The sequence below is a fragment of the Anomalospiza imberbis genome, unplaced genomic scaffold (genome assembly GCF_031753505.1).
Source record: "Anomalospiza imberbis isolate Cuckoo-Finch-1a 21T00152 unplaced genomic scaffold, ASM3175350v1 scaffold_582, whole genome shotgun sequence".
Taxonomy (NCBI): Eukaryota; Metazoa; Chordata; class Aves; order Passeriformes; family Viduidae; genus Anomalospiza; species Anomalospiza imberbis.
In genome coordinates this window covers 54,816-65,539 of record NW_027100195.1, presented here as the reverse complement: position 1 = coordinate 65,539, position 10,724 = coordinate 54,816, and the positions used below count along the sequence as shown (strand labels likewise).

Genomic DNA, 10,724 nt, shown 5'->3' with positions numbered 1-10,724 from the left:
GAATTTGGGAATTTTGAGGGGAAAATTGGGAATTTTGGGTGGAAAATTGGGAATTTTGGGTGGAAAACTGGGAATTTTAGGGGCAATTTTAAAGAAAATTTTGGAATTTTGGGGGAATTTTTGCGAATTTTGGGTGGAAAATGGAAATTTTTGTGAAATTTGGGAGAAATTTGGGAAAAATTTGGGAATTTTTGTAAAATTTTGGGGGATTTGGGAATTTTGGGGAGAATTTTGAGGGCGTTTGGGAGAAAATTGGGAATTTTTGGGGATATTTCGGATTTTTAAGAGGGAATTTTTGTTAATTTTGGGGATTTCAGAGGAATTTTAGAAAAATTAGGAATTTTTAGGAATTTTGGGGGGAATTTGGGGGTTTTTGGGCTCCAACTTTTAGGATTTTTTGGGGATATTTTGGGCAAATTTTAATCCAATTTTGGTTGAATTTTTCCCAAATATTTCCATTTTTTTCCTTGATTTTTGCCCACATTTTTTGCCCAAATTTTGTGGGTTTAGGAGATTTTTGAGGGTGAATTTGGGGAAAATTTGGGGCATTTTAGGCTCCGATATTTTGGGGTTTTTTGGGATATTTTGGGCAAATTCTGATCCAATTTTGGGTGAATTTTTCCCGAACTTTCCGCATTTTTTTCCCAATTTTCCCTCGATTTTTCCCCGACTTTTTCCCAATTTTTTGCCCCAAATTTGGGGTTTTTTTGGGGATTTTTTGGGGTGAATTTGGGCCATTTTGGGGCTCACCAGCTCCGGCCCCGCCCCCAGCAGGAAGCTCAGCACCGGCGGCTCCTCCGAGAAATCCACGGAGAGCGGCAGCGCCCCCAGCAGGAGGGGCAGCACCTGGCCGGGAGAAACCAGTACAGACCAGTATAAACCAGTATAAACCAGTATAAACCAGTATGGACCAGTACAGGCCGCAAAAACCCGAAAAAAACCAGAAAAAAAACAGAAAAAAATGGTAAAAATGGTAAAAAAAAAGGTCAAAACCAGTAAAAACCAGTATAAGACCCAATTGGTAGAGAGCACTATGGACCAGTACAAACCAGTACAAACCAGTATAAACCAGTATAAACCAGTATAAACCAGTATGGACCAGTACAGGCAGCAGAAACCAGAAAAAAAACCCAAAAAACCAGAAAAAATGGTAAAAAATGGTAAAAAAATGGTAAAAAATGGTAAAAAGAGGGTCAATACCAGTATAAACCAGTATAAACCCAATTGGTAGAGAGCACTATGGACCAGTACAAACCAGTACAAACCAGTACAAACCAGTATAAACCAGTACAAACCAGTATGGACCAGTATGGACCAGTACAGGCAGCAAAAACAGAAAAAAACCAGAAAAAAATGGTAAAAAATGGTAAAAAAAGGGTCAAAACCAGTAAAAACCAGTATAAACCCCATTGGTAGAGAGCACTATGGACCAGTACAAACCAGTACAAACCAGTATAAACCAGTATGGACCAGTACAGGCAGCAAAAACCAGAAAAAAACCCCAAAAAACCAGAAAAAATGGTAAAAAATGGTAAAAAAATGGTAAAAAGAGGGTCAAAACCAGTAAAAACCAGTATAAACTCCATTGGTAGAGAGCACTATGGACCAGTACAAACCAGTACAAACCAGTACAAACCAGTACAAACCAGTATAAACCAGTATAGACCAGTATGGACCAGTACAGGCAGCAAAAACCAGAAAAAACCAGAAAAAACCAGAAAAAATGGTAAAAAATGGTAAAAAGAGGGTCAAAACCAGTAAAAACCAGTATAAACCCAATTGGTAGAGAGCACTATGGACCAGTACAAACCAGTACAAACCAGTATAAACCAGTATAAACCAGTATAAACCAGTATAAACCAGTATGGACCAGTACAGACAGCAAAAACCAGAAAAAAACACAGAAAAAATGGTAAAAAAATGGTAAAAAAGAGGGTCAAAACCAGTAAAAACCAGTATAAACCCAATTGGTAGAGAGCACTATGGACCAGTACAAACCAGTACAGACCAGTATAAACCAGTATAAACCAGTATGGACCAGTACAAACCAGTATAAACCAGTATAAACCAGTATGGACCAGTACAGGCAGCAAAAACCAGAAAAAAACCAGAAAAAAATGGTAAAAAATGGTAAAAAATGGTAAAAAGAGGGTCAAAACCAGTAAAAACCAGTATAAGACCAATTGGTAGAGAGCACTATGGACCAGTACAAACCAGTATAAACCAGTATAAACCAGTATAAACCAGTATGGACCAGTACAGGCAGCAAAAACCAGAAAAAAACCCCAAAAAACCAGAAAAAATGGTAAAAAATGGTAAAAAAATGGTAAAAAGAGGGTCAAAACCAGTAAAAACCAGTATAAACCCCATTGGTAGAGAGCACTATGGACCAGTACAAACCAGTATAAACCAGTATAAACCAGTATAAACCAGTATGGACCAGTACAGGCCGCAAAAACCAGAAAAAAACAGAAAAAAAAGGTAAAAAATGGTAAAAAATGGTAAAAAATGGTCAAAAGAGGGTCAAAACCAGTAAAAACCAGTATAAACCCAATGGGTAGAGAGCACTATGGACCAGTACAAACCAGTATAAACCAGTATAAACCAGTATAAACCAGTATAAACCAGTAAGCAACGGTACAGGCAGTAAAAACTAGAAAAAACCCAGAAAAAATGGTAAAAAAAGGTCAAAACCAGTACAAACCAGTATAAACCAGTATAAAGTCGATTGGTAGGGACCGTTACAGACCAGTCCAAACCAGTATAAACCAGTAAGAACCAGTATGGACCAGTATAGGTGGAAAAAAACAGAAAAAAACCAAGAAAAAATGGAAAAGATTGGTGAAAAGAGGGAAAAAACCAGTAAAAACCAGTATAAACCAGTATAAACCAGTACAAACCAGTATAAACCAGTATGAACCAGTATAAACCAGTGGCCCTAGAGCCCCTCCCAGTACAAACCAGTATAAACCAGTCCAAACCAGTGACCCTGGAGCCCAAACCAGTTCAAACCAGTAAAAACCAGTATAAATCAGTGACCCCGGAGCCCAAACCAGTCCAAACCAATCCAAACCAGTACAAACCAGTACAAACCAGTTCAAACCAGTGACCCCGGAGCCCAAACCAGTACAAACCAGTACAAACCAGTGACCCCAGAACCCAAACCAGTCCAAACCAGTATAAACCAGTCCAAACCAGCCCAAAACCAGTATAAACCAGTCCAAACCAGTCCAAACCAGTCCAAACCAGTCCAAACCAGTACAAACCAGTATAAACCAGTGACCCCAAATCCCCTCCCAGTACAAACCAGTCCAAACCAGTGACCCCAGAGCCCCTCCCAGTCCAAACCAGTCCAAACCAGTCCAATCCAGTCCAAACAAGTCCAAACCAGTCCCTCCCAGTCCAAACCAGCATAAACCAGTCCAAACCAGTCCAAACCAGTATAAACCAGTATAAACCAGTCCAAACCAGTATAAACCAGTATAAACCAGTCCAAACCAGTCCAAACCACTCCAAACCAGTGCAAACCAGTCCAAACCAGTATAATCCAGTATAAACCAGTCCAAACCACTCCAAACCAGTCCAAACCAGTCCAAACCAGTATAATCCAGTATAAACCAGTCCAAACCACTCCAAACCAGTCCAAACCAGTCCAAACCAGTATAAACCAGTCCAAACCAGTATAAACCAGTCCAAACCAGTCCCAAACCAGTCCAAACCAGTATAAACCAGTCCAAACCAGTCCAATCCAGTCCAAACCAGTATAAACCAGTATAAACCAGTCCCAAACCAGTCCCAAACCAGTCCAAACCAGTCCAATCCAGTCCAAACCAGTCCAAACCTGTCCAAACCAGTCCAAACCAGTATAAACCAGTCCAAACCAGTCCAAACCAGTGACCCCCAGAACCCAAACCAGTCCAAACCAGTCCAATCCAGTCCAAACCAGTCCAAACCAGTCCAAACCAGTATAAACCAGTATAAACCAGTACAAACCAGTCCAAACCAGTACCTGCGGGCGCGCCGCCCCCTGCTGCCGCACCAGCGCTCCCAGGGCGTTGTCCCGCACTCGCCCTGGCCCCTCCCCCCGGCGCGGAGGGCGTGGCAGCAGAGCTCCACCCCCGGCCACGCCCCCCTGGCGGCCAATTAAGGAAAAAAGGGGCGGGGCTTCAAGGTGGGGGGAGGGGTTTGGGAAGCTTTATATGGGAATGGGGGCGGGGCTTCAATGAGGGGGGAGGGGTTTGGGAAGCTTTATATGGGAATGGGGGCGGGGCTTGGAGGCTTTGATGGGCATGGGGTGGGGCTTAGTGTGGGCGGGGTTTGAAGCCATTTAAGCGAATGTGGGCGGGGCTTAACGCTGATTGAAAGTATGTGGGCGGGGTTTGAGGGCGGTGGGAGGGTCTTAAAGCCTTTTAAGGGAATGTGGGCGGGGTTTAAGGGTGGAGGGTGGGGTTTGGAACCTTGGAAAAAAATGTGGGCGGTGCTTAAGCCTTTAAAGGGAATGTGGGCGGGATTTAAGGCCTACAATGGGTTGTGGGCGGGGTTTAAGGGTGGTGGGCGGGGTTTGAGGCCTTTTAAGGGATGTGGGTGGGGCTTAGTGGAACTTATGAGCAGTGGGCGGGGTTTAATTGTGGTGGGAGGAGTTTAATGCCGTGCAGAGCTTAACTCCTTTTATGGAAATGTGGGAGGGGTTTAAGGCTGGTGGGTGGGGTTTAATGGTGATGGGAGGGGCTTAGGGACCCCCCAAACCCCTCCCCTTAAATCCAATTGGTGGATACTCGTCGAGGGCGTCTCCCACGGCCTCCCCGATCCGACCAATGGCGTAGAAGGCGTTGGCCCTGACCTCGGGGTCGGGGTCACCGACAGCCAATCGGAACGCGGGCCCCAGATCCGGCAAAAAGGGCGTGGCCTCGGGGCCGAGGGCGTGGCCCAGCTGGCCAATCACGGCGCCCGCCCAGGAGCGCGCCCCCGGGTGGGCGGCGTCAGCCAGGGCGGCCAATAGGGAGGGGAGGATGCGCCGGAAGAGGCGGGGTGGGAAGGCCACGCCCCCCTCCGGTCCCGGCCACGCCCTCCCGGGCCATAGCCACGCCCAGTTCAGGCAGCCAATCGGAGACGGTCTCGCGGAGCTCGGCGCGCTGGGAGGTCTGGGGGGGACTGGGGGTTACTGGGAGGGAACTGGGAGGAACTGGGATGGACTGGGAGGGAACTGGGAGGGGACTGGGAGGGAACTGGGATGAACTGGGAGGAACTGGGATGGAACTGGGAGGGACTGGGAGGGAACTGGGATGGAACTGGGATGAACTGGGATGGACTGGGATGAACTGGGATGGACTGGGATGTACTGGGATGGACTGGGACGAACTGGGATGGACTGGGATGAACTGGGATGGACTGGGAGGGACTGGGAGGGAACTGGGATGGACTGGGAGGGAACTGGGAGGGAACTGGGAGGGACTGGGATGAACTGGGAGGGAACTGGGAGGGACTGGGATGGACTGGGATGAAACTGGGATGAACTGGGAGGGACTGGGAGGGAACTGGGATAGACTGGGAGGGACTGGGATGGACTGGGATGGACTGGGATGAACTGGGATGGACTGGGATGAACTGGGATGAACTGGGATGGACTGGGATGAACTGGGATGGACTGGGATGTACTGGGATGGACTGGGACGAACTGGGATGGACTGGGATGAACTGGGAGGGACTGGGATCAAACTGGGATGGAACTGGGAGGGACTGGGATGGACTGGGATAAACTGGGATGGAACTGGGATGAACTGGGATGGAACTGGGATGGACTGGGGTGAACTGGGATGAACTGGGATGGACTGGGGTGAACTGGGATGGACTGGGATGAACTGAACTGGGAGGGACTGGGATGAACTGGGATGAACAGTGATCAAACTGGGATGAACTGGGATCAAACTGGGAGGGACTGGATGGACTGGGATCAAACTGGGATGGACTGGGATGAACTGGGAGCCCCTCCCCACCTCGTCGTCGTCGTCCGCTCTGGCTCTCAGGCAGGCGATCTGGAAGGGGGCGGGGCTTATGAAGTCACGCCCACAGCACCCTCAAACCACACCCACACATCCCAAGCCACGCCCCATGGGTTAATCCCCTTGAAGCCACGCCCACAAGCTTCTTAGGCCCCACCCCCTGCATTTAAACCCGCCTTAAGCCACGCCCACAACCTTTTAGGCCCCGCCCACTGCAGCTAAGCCACGCCCCCAGATCCTTAAAAGGCTGCTCAAGCCCCGCCCCCAGTCCCGCCTCCTCACCTCCCCAGCGATGACGTCACACAGGGCCCGGCCAATGGGCTCCAGCCATTCCTTGGGGGCGTGGCCTGGGGGCTGCAGGATCCGCCCGACTCCGCCCACGGCCCCCAAGGCCCCGCCCACTTCCGGGTCGGCCCGGAGCCCCCCGAGGAGGGCCTGGAACGCCCCCTGCTGGATGGGGGAGGGGCCTGCGAGAGAAACCAGTATGGACCAGTACAGACCAGTACGGACCAGTATGGACCAGTACAGACCAGTACGGACCAGTATGGACCAGTACAGACCAGTACAGACCAGTATGGACCAGTACAGACCAGTACGGACCAGTATGGACCAGTACAGACCAGTATAAACCAGTATGGACCAGTACAGACCAGTACGGACCAGTATGGACCAGTATGGACCAGTACGGACCAGTACAGACCAGTATGGACCAGTACGGACCAATAGAGACCAGTATGGACCAGTACGGACCAGTATGGACCAGTACAGACCAATATAGACCACTATGGACCAGTACAAACCAGTATGGACCAGTACAGACCAATATAGACCAGTATGGACCAGTGTAAACCAGTACAGACCAGTGTAAACCAGTACAGACCAGTGCAAACCAGTATAGACCAATATAGACCAGTATGGACCAGTACAAACCAGTATGGACCAGTACAGACCAGTATGAACCAGTACAGACCAATATAGACCACTATGGACCAGTACAGACCAGTATGGACCAGTATAAACTGGTATGGACCAATATGGACCAGTATAAACCAGCATGAACCAGTATGGACTGGTACAGACCAGTATGGACCAGTATAAACCAGTATGGACCAGTACAAACCAGTATGGACCAGTACAGACCAGTATGGACCAGTATAAACTGGTATGGACCAATATGGACCAGTATAAACCAGCATGAACCAGTATGGACTGGTACAGACCAGTATGGACCAGTATAAACCAGTATGGACCAGTATAAACCAGTATGGACCAGTATGGACCACTACGGGCCAGTATGGACCAGTACGGACCAGTAAGGACCAGTATGAACCAGTACACACTAACATGGACCAGTATGGACCAGTACAAACCAGTATGGACCAGTACAAACCAGTTCCGAGGCCTCCCACTCCCTTCCCAGTCCCTCCCAGTCCAAACCAGTCTCACCAGTTTGGCGCTCCCGCCCGCAGCAGCTGATGCTCCCCAGGGCCTCGTAGGCGGCGGCTCTGACCTCCAGCTGGGGGAACTGGGAGGGACTGGGAGTTACTGGTTTGTACTGGGAGGGGCTTTGGGGCTTACTGGTTCATACTGGGATGAACTGGGAGCGCTCACCTCGGTCAGATCCAAGATGGCCGCCAGGGTGGGCTCCAGGTAGGGCTGGAGGGCGGAGCTGGGGACCAGTATAAACCAGTATGGACCAGTACAAACCAGTATAGACCAGTATAAACCCATATAAACCAGTTTAGACCAGTAAGAACCAGTAAAAACCAGTATGGACCAGTATAAACCCATATAAACCACTATGGACCAGTATAAACCAGTATGGACCAGTATAAACCAGCATGGACCAGTATAAACCAGTATAGACCAGTACAAACCAGTATAAACCCATATAAACCAGTATAGACCAGTAAGAACCAGTATAAACCAGTATAGACCAGTATAAACCCATATATTCCAGTATGGACCAGTATAAACCCATATAAACCAGTATGGACCAGTATAAACCAGTAAGGACCAGTACAAACCAGTAACAGCCCACCCAGGGACTTCCCAGTTCATCCCAGTAACTCCCAGTCCAAACCAGTGACCCCAAATCTCCTCCCAGTATAAACCAGTACAAACCAGTAACCCCCAATCCCTTCCCAGTATAAACCAGTAACCCCAAATCCCTTCCCAGTATAAACCAGTAACCCCAAATCTCCTCCCAGTATAAACCAGTAACCCCAAATCTCCTCCCAGTATAAACTAGTAACCCCAAATCCCTTCCCAGTATAAACCAGTGACCCCAAATCCCTTCCCAGTATAAACCAGTAACCCCAAATCTCCTCCCAGTATAAACCAGTAACCCCAAATCCCTTCCCAGTATAAACCAGTGACCCCAAATCCCTTCCCAGTATACACCAGTGACCCCAAATCCCTTCCCAGTAGAAACCAGTAACCCCAAATCCCTTCCCAGTATAAACCAGTAACCCCATATCTCCTTCCTGGTCCCTCCCAGTCCATCCCAGTAACCCCCAGAACCAAACCAGTAACTCCCAGTATAAACCAGTAAGGCAAAATCCCCAAACCAGTATAAACCAGTAACCCCAAATCCCATCCCAGTTCCCTCCCAGTATAAACCAGTAACCCCAAACCAGTAAGAAAAATCCCCATGCCAGTTCAAACCAGTATAAACCAGTCCAAACCAGTATAAACCAGTTCAAACCAGTATAAACCAGTTACCCGCAGTTCTCCGCCAGCTCCCCCAACGCCCCCAGCGCCGCCTCGGCCAATCCGGGGAAAGCTCCGCCCATTTCCACCCTGTGGGGGGCGTGGCATGACCATAAATGGGCATTTGTTAATGCCCATTAACAAATGGCCACGCCCACCCCGCAGAGGCCACGCCCACTCACTGCTGAGGCTCCGCCCACTCGTCGCTGTCGTCCTCCATAGGCTCCGCCCCCTCATCGTCGTCATGGAGACCCAGCAGCCAATCGGGGGCTTCGGAGGGGGGCTGGGGGGGACAGGGACCAGTATGGACCAGTATAAACCAGTATAGAACAGTACAGACCAGTATGGACAAATATAAACCAGTACAGACCAGTACAGACCAGTATGGACCAGTACAGACCAGTATAAACCAGTATGGACCAGTATGGACCAGTGCAGACCAGTACGGACCAGTGTGGACCAGTACAGACCAGTATAGACCAGTATGGACCAGTACGGACCAGTATGGACCAGTACAGACCAGTATGGACCAGTACGGACCAGTATAGACCAGTACAGACCAGTATAGACTAATATAAACCAGTACGGACCAGTATGGACCAGTATGGACCAGTATGGACCAGTATAGACTAATATAAACCAGTATAGACCAGTACAGACCAATATAAACCAGTATAGACCAGTACAGACCAGTATAGACCAGTACAGACCAATATAAACCAGTATAGACCAGTAAGGACCAGTACAGACCAGTACAGACCAGTATAAACCAGTATAGAACAGTAAGGACCAGTACAGACCAGTACAACCCAGTATAAAAAAGTCCCCATTTCCCCCCCATTTTTAACCCTTTATTCCCCTCCCAGCACCCCCAAATCCCCTCCCAGTTTATCCCAGTGCCCTCCCAGCCCAAACCAGTAACCCCCAGCCCCAAACCAGTATAAACCAGTATAAACCAGTCCAAACCAGTATAAACCAGTATAAACCAGTCCAAACCAGTACTCACCGGCGGCGGCGGGGGCCGCAGCGCCCCCTGCAGGACGGGCAGCACCCGGGGCAGCAGCGGCGCCGTCCCCTCCCCCAGCAGCTCCGAGACGGCCGCCAGCAGCGCCAAACTGGGAGGGACTGGTTTGTACTGGTTTGGACTGGGATGGGGCCGGGGGGCACTGGGAGGGGCTGGGAGCGAACTGGGACAAACTGGGAGGGACTGGGAGGGACTGGGAGGGAACTGGGATGAACTGGGACAAACTGGGAGGGAACTGGGAGGGACTGGGAGGGAACTGGGATGAACTGGGAGGGACTGGGAGGGAACTGGGAGGGACTGGGAGGGAACTGGGAGGGACTGGGAGGGAACTGGGATGAACTGGGAGGGACTGGGACGAACTGGGAGGGACTGGGAGGGAACTGGGACAAACTGGGAGGGACTGGGATGAACTGGGAGGGACTGGGAGGGAACTGGGAGGGACTGGGAGGGAACTGGGATGAACTGGGAGGGACTGGGACGAACTGGGAGGGACTGGGAGGGAACTGGGACAAACTGGGAGGGACTGGGATGAACTGGGAGGGACTGGGAGGGAACTGGGAGGGACTGGGAGGGAACTGGGAGGGAACTGGGAGGGAACTGGGATGAACTGGGACGAACTGGGAGGGACTGGGAGGGAACTGGGAAGGGGATCTGTGGTTACTGGGATGAACTGGGCCATACTGGGATGAACTGGGCCATACTGGGATGGACTGGGAATTGGATTTGGGGTTACTGGGATGAACTGGGATGAACTGGGAATGGGATCTGGGGTTACTGGGATGAACTGGGATGAACTGGGAATGGGATCTGGGGTTACTGGGATGAACTGGGACAAACTGGGATGAACTGGGAATGGGATCTGGGTTACTGGGATGAACTGGGACAAACTGGGATGAACTGGGAATGGGATCTGGGGTTACTGGGATGAACTGGGACAAACTGGGATGAACTGGGAATGGGATCTGGGGTTACTGGGATGAACTGGGATG

At 49.9% G+C, this 10,724-nt stretch overlaps 1 long non-coding RNA gene across 1 annotated transcript; it reads right to left on the bottom strand.

Annotated features, from left to right (window-relative positions):
• Window positions 1–722: 722 nt before the first annotated feature.
• On the bottom strand, window positions 723–5,173 carry LOC137467301 (uncharacterized). The gene is made up of 3 exons (XR_010995481.1): window positions 4,776–5,173; window positions 4,010–4,132; window positions 723–846 (listed from the first exon to the last, which is right to left on the bottom strand). It is a non-coding gene; the product is annotated as an uncharacterized lncRNA (long non-coding RNA).
• Between the last annotated feature and the right edge of the window lie 5,551 nt (window positions 5,174–10,724).